We start from the raw sequence: 12,920 nt of genomic DNA on the forward strand, positions 1-12,920 counted from the left end.
CTCACCTCTCCTGTACCCAGTGACACCCGTTTGAACACTGATTTAGAAAATAGTAAATTGGCTACACCAGTGTTGTACCTCATCAAAAACTTAGGGAAACAGAAGGAAAAGTATTCTTTTTTTATTTTATTTTTTATTTTTTGTTGTACCATTAGATTTATGTTCATGGAATCAGTAAATTCAAATTAAGTATATGTATTTAAGTAATAAATCAAACAAATGCTACTTGATGAATCAAATATTTTATCAAATCTTTCCCTCAGTTATATATATATATATATATATATATATATATATATATATATATATATTTACAACTAGAAACATAGTTATTTCTGACAACAAAAAACAAAACAAAAACAAAAAAGCTGTATGTATGATACCAAAATTGAGATATGATATGATATGATGATGATATATCAGGATGTTTGGGATGCCCAAACAAACATACTTTTCAAAAGAAACAGCACACAATTTTAATTATTTTCTTGTTTCTGTATATAGATGTGATTAGATGTTTTAACATCAAAATTTTATTGTTTTAACATCAATTTAGTAATTTTTAAAGTCAACAGTGGACATTCATACATTCATAACGGAAAAGACATTGGTTTTGTGTAATTAAATTATTAACTCAGGCATGAACAAACCATATAAACAACATTTTAACCTTTGACCTTCTGCACTAAAAAAACGAGGTTAAAGAGCAGCAGAAATTAAATATTTGTGTTAATCAAGTGAGGATTGATAATGTTATCTCTACAAAGGCATTACATGTATAAACATAAAAACAATATATTTACATTTATTTGAGACAGATAGGCTTATATCAATACAACAGCCAAAGGTCTCAAAAGTACTGGATTTGTTGTATTCAGCAATGTCTTAGTATCTAAACATTGATTTTCAATACTCATACTGTAGTTGCAAAAATATGTTTGTGAACCCTTCAATTATATACACATTATATAACTCATAAAATGTTGTCTGATATTAATTTACTAATAACAATGACAGACAAACATAGTCTGAACTAATAAGACACAAACAATTTTACTTTTTTGTTTAATACATTAAGTAATTATTCACAGTGCTGGGTGATGTAAGTGAACCATTGAACAATAGTCATTTCCACAATGCTATGTTCCGTCTGATTTATACTTTTGCCTAGTTCCTGTTTCTGTTGTCATGTTTGTAGTCCTTTTAACCTTCTGGTGCTCTTCGTTTAGGGGTTACATTGGTTGTCTTCCGGGTCATAAGTGACCGGACACCTAAAAATTAAACCGGACACCTTCCTCCACCCCAGTAAAACCAATGCAATTTCTTTTTCTTCAATAATATTTTTTCTTTTTAATTTTGTATTTTGAGATGATTTGATGGTATTTTTTAATATGTATGCAATAATTATTGTCTATCTTTGCCATTTAAAATTATATATATATATATTTTTTTTTTATTGAAGTATTTTAGGTTAAAATTAGCCTGGATGCCAGCCGAACTTAGCCCCGCCCACAATTTTTTAGGTCGGGCAATTCGGTCTGGCCTTGCTGCATAGAGGAGTAATTATCCCCGAACAGAAACTGTTCGGACCAATGAAATCATCAGGGCGTGCTTTAGACGATGATGGACAGATAATCAACAGTAACGTAATCATGCACGTCATCAAAGGGTCTTGGATTATATTTGTTTGAATACTAAACGAAGAGCTTGTTTGTATATGTATGTAATTTCACAATTTCTCTCAGAAATGATGATCATGTTGGGTAAGTACTCTGTGTATCATTAAATTATTTTACAACACCGGCAAAGATCGTGTATTCCAGCCTGATTTTAGCGCGCGTGCAGACACGGTTGCCAAGTTTTTACAACAAAACGCGCCAACTACTAGCCCTAAACAATAGCTTCTCGGGGGTTCTCCAGGGGAAAAAATGGTGTTTGGGGGGTAAAATGTGTGTTATTTTGGCAAGGTTGCCTGCTAAAATTTGCACGCATGGGTCTATATCACATATAAGTCGCTTCAACCCGCGGACATAGAAAACAACCGCAGAAAAAAACGCGGACTTGGCAACACAGTGCAGTTGAACTCTGTTGACATTTGACAATGCGTTGCTTCGTTGCTCTGATTGGTTGTAGGTCTATCCAATTGATGTCTTTCCTGGTTCGGTTGAAACACGCCTCATAATCACAGCCCAATGGAGCAGTTTCAGACTCATATTCTGACTAGAATTGAGTATGACCACGTCAGGCTAGGTTAAAATAGTACGGAGCCCCTAAAGGGACCTTAGCAAAAATAAAAAACTTTAGCGTGTGCACGAGAAACTTTTTGCGTGCGCACGAGAAACCTTTTGCGTGCGCACAAGAAACTTATCGAGTTACAGTTTCCGGTGTAGGTACGTTAGTTCAGCATTATTATATCTACGGGTGTGAATGAGAGTGCGGTTTGGACAACATAGAAGACATGGAAGACGAATTTGTGGATTTCTGTTTAATTATAAGAAAAAAAAAGTTTCTTGTGCACTATACATTTTAATTAATTTAATATATCTTGCAAGTTTGATGATGTCAGCAGTACATTGTCTGTGTTGAAGTATAATAATCAATAAAATGTGTGTTTCACAAGGAGAAAGTCTAATTTTCGGAACAAAATGTTGAGTGAATGACAATTTTCATTATTTAGTAAGTTAAAACTGTAATAAAAAGGGGCATTGCCTACACAAACAATACAACTTCCTCTACCAGAACAGCAGATGGCACTTTGGTTCAATTTACGATTTTCAAACACGTTTTCAGCATAGACAGTAAAAGAAATGGACAGAGCTATGCCATTGACTTCAACGGCGGAAAGTGATGTCAGTAAAGGAGCACTCACTTCCTGATGGCTGAGCGAACTGCGCAGGCTCAGACTGAGCTTGAGGACGTAGATGTGACGTAAGCAACCTGTCCAACAGCTGTAGGTCTTCTAGTAGTTGTGGAAAGTGAAATCTGAATCACGTTGTTTAAATATTTTCTCCCGTTGCTTTTGGCTCACTATGGGCTTCTCTCCATTCTTCTCCCTTGACTTTATCAGACTTTATGTCTCCACGTCCCCCCGACTGCCTCATAGACAGTAAAAGATTTCCTGCGAGCGTCTCCTCAGGTCTATACGGTAATTTCTCAACTGTGCGACAGAGTCGCTTTGGTTATGACGCAATCGTTAGCCTATTTTTACAAAACAGCTTCTGCGGGGCGATAGTGTAAGATACAAGGTAATGGAGCCTTTTATGCACTGTCGTGTTTCTTTAGAAATAAACAATGGACAAATGGAGTTTTTAAACCCCTCAGATGTAAAGTTATTCACTGTCAAAGTGACTCAAAAATGAATGGGAGTCAATGGGATGCTAACAGCGGGTGATGGCTTGGTTAGCAATGGCCGCCCCTATGGGTGGAACGCTTTCCGAGTGCTAGATTACCCCCTTGGTTTTCAGACGAAAATGAGCGAGGAACCGGATGCAGTATTTCTGTCTTACTGTATCTATTATTAATCATTTTGAGATTTTCACTTTGTCAACCCTATTTCATAAAACCTAAACAAAAAAACATAAAAAAATATAGATATTATTGTGACCAACAAGTGCAAAATCAGTAGTGACATTATGGCTGAAAACATTTTGGCTAGGGCTAGTTTTTTCTCATTAAAATGCATGCATCCATCCTCCATATCATTTATCCACTGTAGTGTAACGGGATAAAAAAAAGTATTTACTTTTATGTAATTTGTACATTTGATGATACAATTAAAATGAGAACATTCAAAATAGTGTAACTAAGGGTGTATCGTGTCACAATATATTGCAATAGAAAAATGCAACAATATGTATTGTGGATTAAAGTTTAGACAGATTTAGTTTTGTATATGTTACTGTCACATTAAATATGGTAAATCCTGATAAAAGAAAATATATTTTAAGCAGAGTAGGCTATATATCATAAGCAGAATGATTTATTATGATGAATATTTGTTTTTCTGCTGTCACCATTTCCCTGTGTATGGGGGAGAAGGACCAAGCCAAGCCCCTTGAAATCTGCTGTTTTGGAAGAGAATTGCATTTGGGAGAAAATCTGCACAAACTGCATTTGTGAGAAAATCTACACAAACTACATTTGTGAGAAAATCAGCGCGAACTGCATTTGTGAGAAAATCTGCTCGAACTGCATTTGCACATCGCTCTCTGTTTGTTTGCAAGTCGTGTTGTCCTTTGCAAAGCAGATTGTGTTTGTTTGCAAAATGATGGATTTATTTGTTTAATTATGGCACAAAATTCATTCCATACCCTGTGAATTCCCAAGTTCACTTTTCAACACTTTCAATATTTTTTTTTTTAGCTGGATTTGAATATATAGTTAAAAATATCAAATACTATTTTTATATAATATTTTTATTTTTTATTTTTAGAAATTGTGATTTTTTTTCTTTCTGTGAATTTGTGTTTTTGGAGATTTCCCATTTATTTCCTATGGTGGTAATTTTTGACCAAAGAGGCAAATGGGAGTATTTTTTTTTACAATCACTTAGCATGCTCAGAATTTTTATGTGTTTACATACCTAATGTTAGAAAAGTCACCAAGTTTCATATCATTCTGACCAAGATGTGATTTTTAATAATTCAAAATGTGGTTCATACACTGTAAAAAAATTGTGGTGGTTTTTGTTGATTTCACTTAAAAAAGTAAGTAACCTGGTTGCCTTAAAATTTTGAGTTTATTGAAATAAAAAATTTGAGTTGATACAATGAAGGAAATTTGTTTAATAAATAGAAACTCAAAATATTTTTGTATCTGAACCACATAAAAATGTGATAAATCATGAAAATATCACTATTTGGCATGTTTCACTGCGTCATCAGAAATAACACACACATTATTACCCAATATGCTTACAAAATCTTTTAATAATCTTTTAATAAAGGTTGTCGAATCTCAAAAAAAAAATCATTGTATTAACTCAAAATTTTAAATTCAATGAAAATTTTTAAGGCAACCAGGTAACTTTTTTTCTAAATATTTTTTTACAGTGTAGGTTCAGTTTTTCATATGTGTGTATAAGTGTGCGTGTGTGCGTGGATGTGTAAATATCACACTCCTGATGTTTTAGAGTGTCATCCCTATACTGCTGTGTGTCTTTTTTCAGCATTGTGGCCGATTTGTAGATTGTACACACAAATATTCTGCAAAAATTTGTGTTTTTGCAGATTTCCCATTCATTTCCTATGGGGGTCATTTTTGACCGAAGAGCACAAGTGGAAGTAATTTTTTTATGACCACTTAGCATGCCCGAATCATGCCCTACTTTTTTGTGTGTGTTTACATACATAATGCTAGAAAAGTCACCAAGTTTTATAATTTTTAGGTGAAGCTGTGATTTTTAGAAATTTAAAATGTGGTTCATAGGTTAAATTTTTCATAGGTGTGTGTGTGTATAAGTGTGCGTGTGTGTGCGTGAGTGGATGTGTCAGTATCACACTCTTGATGTTTAGAGTGTCACCCCTTTACTGCTGTGTACTTTTTTTCAGCATCGTGGCCGATTTGTAGATTGTACACACAAATATTCAGAGATTTTTTGTATTTTTGCCGATTTCCCATTCATTTCCTATGAACGTTACTTTTTTTTAAATGATCAATTAGCATGCTCGAATCATGACCCCAATTTTTCTGTGTGTTTACATACGTATTGCTAAAAAAGTCACCAAGTTTCAAATCATTCCGATGAAGCTGGGATTTTAAAATTTTTAAAACAGAATTTTTTTGACCGAAGAGCACCAGAGGGTATTTATGGGGGGTCCGTATATGTTTTGATCATTTAATTTCCTGTTTGGAATGGAATAACAAGAACAGATAAATGACGTGTTTATTCGTTTTTTTGTTTAGTTTAAAAAACGAAAAAACGAGTTTTGGCCTCAATTTTTCCTTTTTCATTTGTGGTTTACAAATCGGTTTATGGGTTCGATATTTTGTTTCCACACGTGGGAAGCGCTGTATTGCCCCTTTCATCTGATTGGTCAAATAACTCCACCTTCAGTGCAAGCGTTTCATTCTGTCAGACAGAATACGAGTGCGGGGCTGACAAATGCAATTTAATAAAAAAATGTCTGAAACCAACACACACTGCCAACTACAGACAATATATGAAGCAGAAATATGTTGCTGGTGTAACGACTATGACTATGAGCTTAATATCTCGGGGAATAATTAACTCAAAAGGGATTTAATATTCAATATTCATGAATTTGTGAATATAATTTGCTAGTCGTTCATTACGTATTAAAATTTTCCGATAGGGAAAATTGTTTAATTAAATACAAGTAACCCTTTACGGAATTGCTTGAACTTATCCTAAGTTTGTCCTGCAAATTAGTTATAGACTTTTCAAATCAATTCTCAATAAGGGATTACTGCTTTACGAGCGCATAAGAAACATTAACTTTACTGATCAGGACAAGTTCAATATTTCAAATGGTCATACAGTTTACTTTACTAACATAGTAGCATAAGCAGTTAGGTAACGTTAGATCGTAAGTTTCATTGACTTTGTGTATGTGGGAGAACAACAGACTCAACTCATTAAATGTATTTTGGAGGTTTAATAAACACAGAATAAAAATAACACTACGATTCACACAGAAAGTACACACTAAATATGCATCAAGAGAGTAGAAATATAGATAGTAACGAAAGAATACATAAAAGAGAATAATGAATAGACTAAAATTAGAGAGAGATAAAAGAGAGAGAGAGAGATGGGACAAATAATTAGGGATAAGAAGCAGCTTTCCTTCAGTTCATCAAATACAACCTTCACGGAGTTAACTTGTCACAACGGGAAAATAACACACCCTCTTAACAGCAGTTTGAATTTGGAAAATAAGAATACTTGCTCTAGTTTTGGCTTCTCGCGTGTGTGCGTGTGTTCCGAGTTCAAATGTCCTGCGTGTCCGGCGGTTCTTTCCGAGGTCGGGGGGAGCGGCTGGTTGCTTCTAGAGATGCTCCGTGTCCTCCTTCTGAAGAATGCCCTTGGGGCTAGTAAGTTGATGAGGCAGTAGGGAAGCGAGGAGAAGAGGATAGTGGAAGATCGGATTGTAGAAGAGAAGAAGAGAGGTGGCTGGTAGAAGACTAGAAGAGTGTAGCTTGGAGGGCCTGCATTGGTGGCCTGGCTCAAGGGCCAGCCACCGTGGGTGTTGGTTCCGCCAGAGAGAGAAGAGGAAGAGATGAAGAGTTGTCTCCACTGGTCTTTTAAGACAATTAATCCACGCCCCCTTCTGGGTTAGTTTACCCAATCCAGAGGGTGAATTCTGAGCGGGAAAAGTTCTCTTTGTCTTGGTTTACGACCTGCTTTGCATGTTTCTGAGGTGTCGTAAAGGGGTGTTGATTTTGTATGGTTTTACTCCCAAGTTGGCTAAACATATTAATGATACATTTCACAATCCCATTTTGTGCATCGTTGAGTAAGTCAAAGAAATAGGAATATTTAGATATCAAACACCTTATGGCTGGGAGATATTAAAACAGAGATACATTCTTACACAGAAATACAAGCATTTAAAATGAACTTACATTGTTTCTACACCATGATTGAGTAGGCATGAGTCCAGGAGCATGCATATACACACCAAGAGACCTCGTATACAGTCTAGAATAGTCTTAATTAAAGCTTCATAAGGAATGTGTGTGTGTGTTTGTGAGTCCATGTGTATTGACAGGAATCTTGGCGCCTTTCTGTCTGGGAGAATGAAGGGGGGGGGGGGGAGACAGGGTTCGAGTCATGTGACCCGATCACTGCCTGTTTTATTTTGACTGGGTCGTAAAGCTGTCGAAGGTGTCACTTCCCCCAGACTCTGTGGCGTGGGCTCTTAATTTACATGCGGCTAAAAGCTATCTCCCTTTTACAATCAACATTGAGTTCATCTTTGATCCTCATTGTAAGAGACCACAGACGCTACACTGGTCATGTAATTTGTGCTGTTGCGATTTGCAAGCGACCCCATTAATGAGCCACAGTATTATTTGAGTATGATAGCCTTTTCTCATTGATAAATACAGTGCAAATAGTTCCGTCTCTTTGGATAAAAGGGAAACGGAAATAAAAATAAATAACAGGCTGAACTGTAACGTGATAATATGTCTGTGATATTTACAAATGTAGTCTTTTATTTACATCAAAAAGGCAGGCGTGTGTGATATAGCCTAGCCTAAATAATTTAGAAAATTGTATAGAAATAGTTATATTTATGTATGTAAGCATGTGTAGCCTGTTCAGTTCACTTGAGAAGAAACAGAAAAGTGAGAAGCTAGGTGTCACAAACGCCGGTGAAGATTCCACCGTCGGCCACCAGAGGTCGAACTCCCCAGAGTACTAACCTCATATCGGACTTCATTTCCCATACACCCTCTCTCTGGACTGATTACTGCACACCTGTTCTTAATCATCATGCCTACATAAACTCTGCTCACACACACATTCATTGCGAAGTCTTGTTTGCCCCGGCTACATTTCTGAGCGTTATTCCCTGTGTTTATTCCTGCCTGTGTTTGACTCTGCTTTGGATTCCTGTTTACGACCCTTTTCTGCCTGCCCTTGATCTTTGTTTGCCTGGACTCTGATTCTTGCCTGTTTGCTGCCTGCCCTGACCATTTGCCTGTTATGACCACGATTGATGCCCTGTCTCTGATATTCCTGTTTGCTCTGGTTTACCGACCCACGCCTGCTTGTACTGTGAGTTTGTATTATTTTAATAAACTGCACATGGATCCCAATCTGCCTGAGGCTGTGTTACACTAGGACAAAATTAGCAGGGTTTGAGATTAATTAAAATCATGTCGGAGCACAACCTTAAAATCGTATTCGTTTTATTATAATACAAATTCAATTTTTTTACATACTGAATTGGGTAATGTTTCTCTGAGTTTTCTTTATTAAGTTTGCTTGAGAGAGCCAGCATATAGGCCTAATCAAACATTATTATTATTTATTATTAATAATATTATGAGAACTTTAATGCTTCACCAAACTCAGTTCAGACCTTTAGACTGGTCTGACTTGCTTATCTTTTCTAAATGGATATAATTCTAATCTTTTCCCCAAAAATCCCATTGACTTGTATTACCTGAGCAATGAAGGCAGTGTTTTGATTAATGCTGTCCACTAGAGGGGGCGACAGGATAAATCTTTTCTACTCACTTTCCCTGTTTGCATCAGTTCTAAATGACAAATTAATTTAATTCAGAACAAGCTTGGCACTTCAAGCTGTACAATTAATTAAAACTTGAACCCTGCTTCCGAATTTGCCATTCTCTAGTTTCCTTTAAGATATTCACACTGGTTTTTGCATTTAACCCTTAAATGCATACCTTGAGTCGTTAGCGACCCGAGACGTCATTCACTACCCCGCTCCTCATTCATTTTTTAAAGTTAGACATCAACCTTCTTAGTATTCCTCAATCAATCCATTTTAAACAATATAACAAGAAAAAAATAATAAAATTATAATTGAATGCCTGTTTTTTCACTAGTTTTTTGTCAAAATTTTAATGAAACTCCTTAAAAAGTTTCATTAAAAAAGGGGGTTAAAATAAGGCAATTTAAGTGAACGGGACAAACCTTAAAAAAAATTCCTAGAAGTATTAAAAGGTCAGATTTCTGTTCTGACTTGATTTTTATTTGGGAGTTACATTTTAGGCAACTTTGTGTAATCGGCTTTATATATATATATATATATATATATATATATATATATATATATATATATATATATATATATATATATATACAGTCCCTGACAAAAGTCTTATCGCTTGTGAACAAATTGACCTAAAGTGTAGCTGAAATATATTCCTAATCAAGATTTTTTTTTTACAAGAAATGGCTCATTTTAATCCCACCAGCTTTTGTGATAATGTTTCAGTGAAAAACTAAACTTTCAAAAAGTATTCTAATATTCACAGCTTGGTAAAGCCCATTGAGTCAATTTTTGCAAAGACATAAGTGTTGTCGCCTTGTCATATGAGCTTCACCTGTGACTAATAATGGATCAATTAGGTATCAGGTGTGTATAGAAGAACCCCAGTTGTCCACAAGACAACTGCTCGAGAGGACCGTTTGCTGGCTCGAAGATCCAAGGCCAGCCCATTTTCCACTGCAGCAGAGCTCCACGAGACCTGGTCACCTGAAGTCCCTGTGTCAACCTGAACAGTTTGTCGGATTCTGTCTCAAAATGGCCTCCATGGTCGAATCAGTGCCCAGAAGCCAGCACTAAACAAAAGACAATTGAAAAACCGTGTGGCATTTGCCAAGGCCCACAGCCTGCTAAAAGGATGGACGCTGGAAAAGTGGCAGAAGGTGGATTTTTCAGATGAATCTTCTGTTGAATTACACCACAGTCACTGCAAATATTGCAGGAGACCTACTGGAGCCAGAATGGATCCGAGATTCACCCAGAAAACAGTGAAGTTTGGTGGCGGAAAAATCATGGTCTGGGGTTACATCCAGTATGGGGGTGTGCGAGAGATGGGCAGGGTGGAAGGCAACATCAATAGTCTAAAATACCAAGAAATCTTAGCTACCTCTTATATTCCCAACCATAAAAGAGATCAAATTCTGCAGCAGGACGGTGCTCCATCGCATACTTCCATCTCCACATCAAAGTTCCTCAAGGCGAAGAAGATCAAAATGCTCCAGGATTGGCCAGGCCAGTCACCAGACATGAACATCATTGAGCATATGTGGGGTAGGATGAAAGAGGACGCATGGAAGACGAAACCAAAGAATATTGAGGAACTCTGGGAGGCATGCAAGACTGCTTTCTTAGCTATTCCTGATGACTTCATCAATAAATTGTATGAATCCTTGCCAAACTGCATGGATGCAGTCCTTCAAGCTCATGGAAGTCATACAAGATATTAAATTTGGATCTCACAGCACCACAACTTAATTTGCTGGCATATTTTTGTATTTGCAGTAAATTTTTTCAATTTCTGTATAGGCGACAAAACTTTTGTCTTGCCAAAATTTGGGCTTTCTGTCTTGATTAAATGATAAATATTTTTTTCTGTGAACATTATTTATTTCAGTGCATTAAACATCATTTGGGAGGGTTTTAGCTTTTTATATGAGCTATTTGTAACACCAATTGATTAATTAAAAGTCAGGTTAATATCAGGTATTTCTACAAAATAGATAAGCGACAATACTTTTGTCAGGGACTGACAAATGAGACCCAGCATTCATGATATGCACGCTCTTAAGGCTGTGCAATTGGGCAATTAGTTGAATTAGTTGAAAGGGGTGTGTTCAAAAAAATAGCAGTGTGGCATTCAATCACTGAGGTCATAAATTTTGTGAAGAAACAGGTGTGAATCAGGTGGCCCCTATTTAAGGATGAAGCCAACACTTGTTGAACATGCATTTGAAAGCTGAGGAAAATGGGTCGTTCAAGACATTGTTCAGAAGAACAGCGTACTTTGATTAAAAAGTTGATAAGAGGGGAAAACCTATAAAGAGGTGCAAAAAATGATAGGCTGTTCAGCTAAAATGATCTCCAATGCCTTAAAATGGAGAGCAAAACCAGAGAGACGTGGAAGAAAACGGAAGACAACCATCAAAATGGATAGAAGAATAACCAGAATGGCAAAGGCTCAGCCAATGATCACCTCCAGGATGATCAAAGACAGTCTGGAGTTACCTGTAAGTACTGTGACAGTTAGAAGACGTCTGTGGGAAGCTAATCTATTTTCAAGAATCCCCGCAAAGTCCCTCTGTTAAAAAAAAGGCATGTGCAGAAGAGGTTACAATTTGCCAAAGAACACATCAACTGGCCTAAAGAGAAATGGAGGAACATTTTGCGGACTGATGAGAGTAAAATTGTTCTTTTTGGGTCCAAGGGCCACAGGCAGTTTGTGAGACTACCCCCAAACTCTGAATTCAAGCCACAGTACACAGTGAAGACAGTGAAGCATGGAGGTGCAAGCATCATGATATGGGCATGTTTCTCCTACTATGGTGTTGGGCCTATTTATCGCATACCAGGGATCATGGATCAGTTTGCATATGTTAAAATACTTGAAGAGGTCATGTTGCCCTATGCTGAAGAGGACATGCCCTTGAAACGGTTGTTTCAACAAGACAATGACCCAAAACACACTAGTAAACGGGCAAAGTCTTGGTTCCAAACCAACAAAATTAATGTTATGGAGTGGCCAGCCCAGTCTCCAGACCTTAATCCAATTGAGAACTTGTGGGGTGATATCAAAAATGCTGTTTCTGAAGCAAAGCCAAGAAATGTGAATGAATTGTGGAATGTTGTTAAAGAATCATGGAATGGAATAACAGCTGAGAGGTGCCACAAGTTGGTTGACTCCATGCCACACAGATGTCAAGCAGTTTTAAAAAACTGTGGTCATACAACTAAATATTAGTTTAGTGATTCACAGGATTGCTAAATCCCAGAAAAAAAAAATGTTTGTACAAAATAGTTTTTAGTTTGTACAGTCAAAGGTAGACACTGCTATTTTTTTGAACACACCCCTTTCAACTAATTGCCCAATTGCACAGCCTTAAGAGCGTGCATATCATGAATGCTGGGTCTTGTTTGTTTTCTGACAATCTACTGAACCTACTGGTAACTTGTTTGCCATGTAGCAATAAAAAATATACAAAAAACCTTGATTATTCTGGTTAGTCACATTGTACTGCTATTATTTTGAACAAGACTGTATATATATATATATATATATATATATATATATATATATATATATATATATATATATATATATATATATATATACATATATATATATATATATATATATATATATATATATATATATATATATATATATATATATATATATATAAGTCTATTTTTATCAATGGCTTCCTATGTTGAGTT

This window comes from Pseudorasbora parva, chromosome 10 (genome assembly GCF_024679245.1).
Source record: "Pseudorasbora parva isolate DD20220531a chromosome 10, ASM2467924v1, whole genome shotgun sequence".
Taxonomy (NCBI): domain Eukaryota; kingdom Metazoa; phylum Chordata; class Actinopteri; order Cypriniformes; family Gobionidae; genus Pseudorasbora; species Pseudorasbora parva.